Below are 10045 nucleotides of genomic sequence, written 5' to 3'. Positions count from 1 at the left end.
TGAGAAGGAATATTGAGTTTTGAAGGCAGCAAAGCCTAACTCTCTCCATCTGTACCTGTTAAAAGGGAATGAGAATATTCAGAATTCAGTTCTGGGGTCTTTGGGGTGATCCAAGTTCTCTGTGTATGATAAATACTTTGCTGATCTTCAGACTCAAAGTGCAAAAATGTTTTTTTCTCCAAGAAAATTAGATATGATTGTCTTCTTACTAAACCTGAACTTTCCCATTTTCAAGAAGATGGCCATGAGCCAGGGAGCCCATTCTCCTACCTGGAAAGCATAGGCCCAGAGGTCCTCGTGTAGGCAGCCCTTCTACTACTACAATCTGGAGATTATCTTGGTCCCCCATAGGATCCAGATTCAAAAAGAATATCTGAATCATCCACAAGATTGCATCGTCTCCACTTCACTTTGGATGTAGGGTTTCAAGTAATACAGATAAGTTTTCTCATTTTTTTTAAATTTAATACCTTTTTTATTAAGCCAAGTTTATGATAGAGATTCTGACCTCAGGAAGATCACTGGAGTTTAGTAAGGGGTAATGAGAAGGCACACCTGAAAGAACATTGGAGACTTGAAACTAAAGATGGGCTTATCCACTTACCGGCCCTTAGATCTGGGCAGGGCTTCATACTCTCTCAACTTTCAGTTTTGTCATCTGTAAAATGAGGGTAATAATAGCATCTGCTATCTTAACTGCTTTGTGTATGTGTTTGAGTATTTAATAAGGGAAAATAAATACTCTGCAAAACTTAAAATGCTATATAAAGGTTAGCTGTTGTTATTTTGTTATATGACACATACACAGGTAGTTACAGTAGAAAATGATGCATGATGAGTACATAAGATAGGCAGTTAGGTGGCACAATGGATAGCATGCTAGACCTGGAGTTAGAAACATCTAAGTTCAAATTCAACCTCAGACACTTACTATGTGACCCTGCGCAAGTCACTTAACTCTGCTTCAATTTCCTCCTCTGTAAAATGAGCTGGAGAAGGAAAAGGCAAACTATTCTAGTATCTTCCTGAAGAAAACCCCAAAATGGGGTCACTGAGACTCAAACATGACTAAAAATGATTAAAAAATGACAATAAAAAGTACATAAGACAAGTAGAAAGGGATGTGTGAAGACTGGATGGCAAATCAACTGGACCAAATAAGGTAGGGTTTCTAGAGGAGATAAATTTGAGATGAGCTTTAACCAAATTAGAAGAATATAGTATAGTTTACTTCTTAGATCCATGGAGAAGGAAGGAATTTGTGTCCAAAGAAGAACTGGAACTGATAATTGAACACCAAATAGATAATTTATATTATATGAAGTTAAAAAAGTTTTGCACAAACAAAACGAATGCAGACAAGATTAGAAGGGAAGCAATAAATTGGGAAAACATTTTTTTTACATTTAAAGGTTCTGCTCTAAAATATATAGAGAATTGACTCAAATTAATAAGAATTCAAGCCATTCTCCAATTGATAAATGGTCAAAGGATCTGAATAGACAATTTTCAGATGAAGAAATTAAAACCATTTCTAATCATATAAAAAGATGCTCTAAATCACTATTGATCAGAGAAATACAAATTAAGACAACTCTGAGACACTGCTACATACCTCTCACATTGGCTAAGATGACAGGAAAAGATAATGATGAATGTTGGTAGATACATGGGAAAACTGGAACACCGATACATTGTTGGTGGGGTTGTGAATGAATCCAGGCATTCTGGAGAGCAACTGGAACTATACTCAAAAAGTTATCAAACTGTGCATACCCTTTGATCCAGCAATATTTCTACTGGGCTTATACCCCAAAGAGATATTAAAGAAGAGATTGGGACCCACATGTGCAAGAATGTTTGTGGCAGGTTTCTTTGTAGTGGCAAGAAAATGGAAACTGAGTGGATGCCCATTAATTGGAGAATAGCTGAATAAGTCATGATACATCAATGTTATGAAATATTATTTTTCTATAAGAAATGATCTGGAGGATGATTTTAGAAAGGTCTGAAGAGACTTACATGAACTGATGCTAAGTGAAATGAGAAAAACCAGGAGATCATCGTACATGGCAACATCAATACTATATGATGATTGACTCTGACAAAGGTAAGTCTTTCCAACAATGAGATGATTGATGCCAGTTCCAATGATATTGTGATGAAGAGAACCTTTACACTCAAAGAGAGGAATGTGGGAACTGAATGTGGATCACAACATAACATTCTCATTCTATTTGATGTTGTTTCCTTGCATTTTGTTTTCTTACTCTTTTTTTTCTTTTTGATCTGATTTTTCTTGAGAATTTTATAAATATGTTTACAATATTAGATTTAACATATATTTTAACAAGTATAACATATATTGGATTGCTTGCCATCTAGGGGAGGAGGTGAGAAGTAGGGGAAAATCTTAAACATAAGTCTATGCAAAGGTCAATGTTGAAAAATTATCCATGCATATGTTTTGAAAATAAAAAGCTTTAAAAATTGATCAGCAGGATGATTTCAGAAAGGCCTAGAGAGACTTACATGAACTGATGCTATAGGATTTTCACTCTTTTTGTTGTTGTTTGCTTGCATTTTATTTTCTTTCTCATTTTTTCCTTTTGATTTGATTTTTCTTGTGCAGCAAGACATGCTTTTTCATTCCTGTAGTGACAGTGAGGAAAAAATGATGAATAACTTTTTGTATCCATGTCATGTCAAAAGAAAGTTCCTTGCATGGAGAATTGTGGGAGAACATGGATAAGTCACAAAGGATGACAAGAATAAATAAAAATATAAATAAAATAAATAAATATCTGAGGCTGGATTTGAACTAAGAAAGATGAATCTTCCGTATTCCAGGCTATCCATTGTGCCATCTAGTTGCCCAGAATATGAGTAGCATATGACTACTAAGGAAGGGGTTGTTCATTTTTGTCTGTATCTCCAATTCTTAGCACAGTACCTTACACCCACCTAAATACTTTCTTTTCACAAGCCATTCATTTCTTGTCATCCTTTGTGACTTATCCATGTTCTCCCACAATTCTCCATGCAGGGAACTTTCTTTTGACATGACATGGATACAAAAAGTTATTCATCATTTTTTCCTCACTGTCACTACAGGAATGAAAAAGCATTTATTGCACCCTTACTATGTGCTAAGCCACTATCTTTTCCATTCAAACTAATGCTGTCTAGGGCAATATTACCTTAATAACAGGCTGCAGTAATACTCATCCAGATGCCCCTCCACTGCCCCTGAAAATGCTTACTTTGTAGTCTTAGCAGACTGTGCTGTTCCATGACTTGCTAACATATTGCAGCACAAGAAAAATATCTTTTGCTGTGTTAAATCGAATTGATGGTTGTGAGTATGGATGTGGGGATTCAGTGAAAAAGAATTGCTTGTTAACTACTTGCTAAATATTCCCTGACAGCTCCCAAAATTTCCTTATTCTGCTTTTTTAGCCTTAAGAACTTTCCTGTGATTTCATCATACATGGTCCTTCCTTATCTCTGGTCATCAGAGACCAGCAGTAAAATTGCTCAGAGTTTCTAGCTTTCATTGTGAAGGGATCAAGTTGAGTGTATCATTCCACTGCTCAAATTCTTCAGTGGATCCTTACTACCTGTAAAATCCATATTCTTTAATCTGTCATCAAAGTCCATCCCCAGCTTGGCTTTTTTGAGACAGCTAGGTGGTGCAATGGAATTACTGGAGGATTCAGAAAGATTCTTCTTCCTAAGTTCATATCCAGCCTCAAACATTTTCTAGCTGCCTGACCCTGGATAAGTCACTTAATCCTATTTGCCTGCATTTCCTCATCTGTAAAATGAGCTGGAGAAGGAAATGGCCAACTACTCCACTATCTTTGCCAAGAAAACCCAAATGGGATCATAACGAGTCAGACATGACTGAAAAATGACTGAGCAGTGAAAACAAATGTGTTTGGCATTAAATTGGACCATTCAGTATTTAAGTGATACATGCCATGTCCTTTCTCACTTGAATGCTTTTTTTTCATATCGTTCCCTGGAATGTTCTCCTTTACCCATAAAACTTTCTTCATCCCTACATAGCCAACTGCACTCTGACATCTCTACTTATGGGGTATTCTGCTTACTTTCAAGGGTCAGATCAGATGCTATCTCCTTCATGAAGGCTCAAACATCTTCAATGGTAAATGTCTGAGGCAATATTTGACTCCAAGTCTTCCTTCCTTCAAGCCCAAGAGTCCTATTCACTGTGAGTCTACAAGACTGTGTGATCCTGGGTGACGATAATTATCTCCTATCCCCTCCCCATTTCCCTATTTTTTCCCTGTCCAGCTCAGCAACAAGCTCAGTAGTTTCAAAAGTCTTCATAAAAGAGGCATGTTAAATAAATAACTCAAGTGGCTGAGATTCAAGATAATGGTTTTCAATTTTTGTTTGACTTCTTTATATTCTTAAAAATTATGAACTCCAAAAGAGTTTTGTTTTCTGTTCATTATTTTTATCAATAGTTATCCCATTTGAAATTAAAGTATTTTAAGATTATCATGAAAATTATTATGACCTCATAGGCCTCCTGAAAGGATAACACAGAATGCTGTACTTATATTACTTTCTTGGAATTCAGCATTTAAATAAACTACCCAGCCCTCCTAGTTATGAATTCCTCCCATGAAAGAGATGCCCCCGATTTCAGTCAATATAAAGGATCTACAGAGGCAAAAAGGGAAATCTGATATAGTTTGGAGGGTAGAGGACAGAATGGTGTGATAAAGCTGAGGGTCAGAAGGTCTTCCAAATAGTTGGCATTAAGTAATAAATAAGTCTTCTCCTGAAGAGGATTAAGCCAGCTCCTCAGATAAGAAAGTAGCTGTTTATTATGCAAAAGTCAAAGATGTATCCACAAAGTGTGCTTAAGTTAAAAGATCAATTGTAAAGAGCCAGAGAAAGAACAGCACTAACAACAAGTAGAGGTGTATTATTGAAAGGTACCCATGGTCAACTTGCTAATAACAATGGAATCAACTCTAGTTTCCTGAGCATGTGTCCAGTATAAGATAGAAAAACATCCAAAATTCATCAAATCATTGGACAGAATTAACAATGTCTGGAGTTTCAAATCATCACAGATGAAATTGCCAAAAAGAATTCATAAATCATTAACAAAGACAATGAAATCAGAGGCAAGAAATTAAAAACCTTAAATATGCAGATGATGTTTTCATCACTTCTGCCAACGGAAGGCAAGAGTTTCCTCCAGAGAAAAGCAGATTTGGGAAGTGAACATCTGGGTAAGAAGATAGAGTCTGATAATGGGTTTTGGATTTCTGAGACATAGCTAAAATATGAAAGTACAAATACTTGTATGGGAGTCTTCCAAATCTCATCATATGGGCTTTTTTAATGGAAAAAGAGAGAGAAAAATGTCTATCAACCAGGATAGATATTATAGGCAGAAGCTACAAGGTAGGAAAAATAAAAAATAAATACCTATAGAGCTGAATAATTTGAGAAGGAAGACAGCAAAATATATATTTTCACATCAGATGCTTAGGTTAAAATGCACAAATATGTATAATAATCAAATTAGTTAGAAAATGTCATTCAAGAAGGGACTTTTGTTTTTGTTTTATTTTTTTTTGCTGAGGCCATTAGGGTTAAGTGACTTGCCCAGAGTCACCCAGCTAGGAAGTGTTAAGTGTCTTGAGACCAGATTTGAAGTCAGATCAAGAAGGAACTTTTGACATAATATCTATTGCTGAGACTAAATAGGATAAAACACACGAATGGATTAAGACTCTAAAAGAATATATCTTCTTAAGAAAGGGAATAGATTTAAAAAGAAAGTTAGAATGATTATGAACCAATATTATATATTAAGAAGATGTGATCATTTGAGGAAATACAGGAACCAGAACAGTATTTTGTCGGGGAACAATGGAAGCAAAACGAGAAACAATATTGTAAGTACAGTGTACTATAGATCATTGTAATACAGACCTTTTGTCTATTGGCAAACCTTCAGTACACAGTCTAAAAAGTTGGCATAGAGGCAGTATAGTAATGATGGGATATTTCAATTATCTAGATGGCTACTGTATCACTGCCAAAAGTAGAACAAATAATTCCTTGGGTAGCCTCCGTGATATTTTAATCATGGGAATGGTAGAAGAACTCCAAAAAAGAAAAATACTTATCTGGAACCAATGTTTTCCACGAAGAAATTGATAGTTGGGCAGAACCTTTGACAGAAGAAAGGATTTATAATACTTTATGAAACAAAATTTTACAGGAAAAGGTGTCCAGGAGAAATCAGAAATTCTGAAGTACAAAATTCATACAAAGAGAAACTATTCACTTGAGGAAGGAAAAGGAGAATTGTCTTTAAAAATTCAATATATAGCACAGGGAATTCATTGACCAATGTAGATTTTTTTAGAAGACGTGCATAAGATGGGGCTAAGAGTAGGTAAGTAATAGAGAACAAATACAAAAATGTAGCATATTTCTATTGGAATAGTGTCAGAAGTGCCAAAGTTCAGAACAAGCTGACATTGACAAGTATTATTAAAGCTAACAAAAAAGATAATCAATACTGAAGAAGGAGAGGGAGAATAAAGAAGAGAAGGAAAAGAAGAAGGAGGTAGAGAAGAAAAAAAGAAGAGAAGGAAGAAGAAAAAGAAAAGGAATTAAAAAGAGAATAAAAGAATTTAAGCATCCTTGATGAATTTACATTAACAAGCCCAGAAGTACTGTATTCTACCATATTATAAGAAATTGTGATTTCTGAACTACTATCAACAACCTTTAAATGTAGAATAGAAGAGGTGTCACCAGAGATATAATTAATATGGAGTATTCAAGGCTATATTCTAGGATTCTCATACTTGAAAGCATATATCATTTGTCCAGTGGTTCTCTAGCTTGCCACCCTTGTGCTGTATGGTGCAAACATGGGTCTGCTTTGACTCCTCCACCCAGCCCTAGGCCTCCACCCCTTCCTATTCTATGCTTTTCACTTCTGTCATATCCCTTTCCTTTTTTCATCCTATCTCATCCCCGTAAACCACCCACACACCTCTTCCATTTGCCTTGGGTGCACGGATTGGACTTCCTTAGGATGGGGTTGCCTTCTCTCCCAATGTAACCATATCTGAGCAGGGCCATATGCACTTGTACTACATCCAGACTTGGGAAGGCTCCAAACCACATCTCTTGTAAGGAATGTCTGTCCAATTCCAATAGATTGATGAAGAAAAAAGAGCCATCTGCATCCAGAGAGTGGACTATGGGGAATGAATGTGGATCACAACATAGTATTTTCACCCTTGTTGTTGCCGTTTGCTTGCCTTTTTTTCTCTCACTTTTTTTCTTTTTTGATCCGATTTTTCTTGTGCAGCATTATAAATGTGGAAATATATTTAGAAGAATTACACATGTTTAACCTATATTGGATTACTTGCTATCTAGGGGAGGGGGAAGGAGGGAAGGAAGGGAGAAAAATTTGAAACACAAGGTTTTGCAAGGATGAATGCTGAAAACTACCTATGAAAGTATTTTAATAAGTAAAAAGCTATTATTTTAAAATTGTTAAATTAAAAAAAAAAGAATGCCTGTGATCACCAGTTACATAGGCCTTCACTGATCCTAAGTGAATTATTATGATTCAAACACACTTTTTTACCTCTTCAATTCTTGGAATCCATTTCTCCTTTCAACTAATTCTGAAGTTAGAAGATCTGGGTTCAAATGCCACCTCTAGCATTCATTATTTGTGTGACCTTGGGTCTTACTCTTTCCCTCCTTCCCTCTTCCCTTCCTTCCTTCCTCTCTTCCTTCCTCTCTTCCTTCCTTCTTTCCTTCCTTCCTTTCTTTTTCCTTCCTTCCTTCTTTCCTTGCTTCCTCCTTTTTCTCCCTTTGTCTACTTTGAGTATCATACCCTTACCAATTGGTATTCAGTGTTCACCCTTACAAAATCTTGTGTTCCATATTTTTCTTCCTCCCTCCCTACTTCCCCCTCCCCTAGACAGCAAGTAATCCAATATAGGTTAAACATGCACAATTCTTCTAAACATTTCCACATTAATCATGCTGCACAAGAATATAAAGTTTTGATCCCTGAAATCTCTCCGATATCTTGGGTTTTACAAGCCAAGGTCATGCCTTAAAGCCTAATCACTCTGGCTCTCATTAATTAACCAATGATAGATCCCAGCCTAAACTTCAATTGCTCATTATTGGACCCTGATGGCTCAAGGTGAATATAAAGTAGCAGTTGTTTGTGTTTTGACTAGAAGGGTCTATAAAGATCTTCTCCTAACAGATTAATTTTTAATAAGGTAAAAGAAGCTTTTCTTTGCCTCATTTCTTACCTAGCATTAATCACCAAGTAGGGTTGCCTCAGTCAAACTGAGATCTGGAAAAGGCCTTAGCTTAAAAAGGCCAAGGTTTCCCAATGTATGTAAAGCTTCTTGAAGAGGAGAATGATATCAGTGAAATGATGCTATGACATGCAAGCAAACTAGATTGAAGTAACGGAGGGCTGGACAAGGTCAGCAGCCTCACTTTCTCCTGCAGAGCCACTGGGTCCAGTGGCAAATTATCTATTGGATGACTGGAGATGGCTTTGGGTCAATCACTTAATTTCCCTGGGCCTAAATTTCCTCACCTACAAAACAAGAGATTTATATTCTGAAGCCCCTTCCAGTTCTAGATCAATGATCCTTTAATCATATTTCAGCTCAAATACCATCTTTCATATAAGATCCTTCCTAGGCTTCTAATTACTAATGGTTTCAGCAACCCTCCCACCAAATGAACTGGAACTTCTTTTGCATATGTCAGCATATTAAAACATACTTGTCTAGTAGGAAAACATGCAACCTTCAAAGATGCCCTTAAGACCACCTCCTATAAGAGTTAATTCTTGACCCCCGCTGTCAATGCTCTCTCCTTTTTAAAATTACCTTTTGTATTTTTCTCTGTTGACAGTGCTATATCCCCCAACAGAATGCAAACTCCTTGAGGATAAGTGCAATAAAACTTGGATTTTGTTTTTGTCTGTGTGTCCCCAAATTCTAGTACAGTACATCACAAAATGCACAGCATTTGACAAGCACTTGTTAACTAGATTCAGTGGAATATTGGATTCTTATAAACTACTCCAGTGAACATAGGTTGGCACAACTTTATCAGCTTAAAGGTTTCATGTAAGAATATCTATCATCTGAAGACCAACTACCTAAGCAGAGACATTCCTCTCAGTATGTCGGTAGTGATTTTTTTTTCCTAACCTAACAACTCAGAAAGAGTCATCCACTAAAAATATTGACATTGTGACCTTGTTAGTGAGAGAAATATCCATAACAGTGAAATCACAACAATTTTGAAGTAATAAAACAAATCTAGCATGACTAAGAGAGTTAATGGCAACTAGGTAGACAGTTTGTTGGACTGGGAATCTGGATGTCCTAAGTTCAAATCCTCCTACAGATATTTATTAGATTTGTGGCTCCTTGCAAGAAACTTCACCACTTGGCTTTCAGTTTACTCATCTGATTTAGAAATCTATATAGTAACATTATCTATGTGGTACAGGAGATAGCATTCCAGGTCTGAAGTCAAGAAGACTCATTTTTCTGAGTTCAAATCTGGTCTCAGACATTTACTAGATGTATGATGCTGGACAAGTCACTTAATCCTGCTTGCCTCAATTTTCTCATCTGGTAAAAATGAGCTGGAGAAGGAAATAGCAAACCACTCCAGTATCTCTGCCAAAAACAAATAAAAAAATCTAAATGGCATCATCAAGAATTGGACATAATTGAAATGACTGAACAAGAAGAACAAAAACGAAAATAATAATATCCACTTCATATAGGTACTCGTAAGGATCAAATGAGATAATGTATGGAAAGTGCTTTACAAAATTTATATCATCTAGCTAGTAACTATATAATAAAAGTAATAATAATAATAATAATAGTTGATATTGGTATACTTTATAAAATATATTATATATGATATAATTATATTATATAATTTAAACATATTAACATAT

This window comes from Antechinus flavipes, chromosome 1 (genome assembly GCF_016432865.1).
Source record: "Antechinus flavipes isolate AdamAnt ecotype Samford, QLD, Australia chromosome 1, AdamAnt_v2, whole genome shotgun sequence".
Lineage (NCBI taxonomy): Eukaryota > Metazoa > Chordata > Mammalia > Dasyuromorphia > Dasyuridae > Antechinus > Antechinus flavipes.
Note: the sequence above shows the minus strand (reverse complement) of the source record.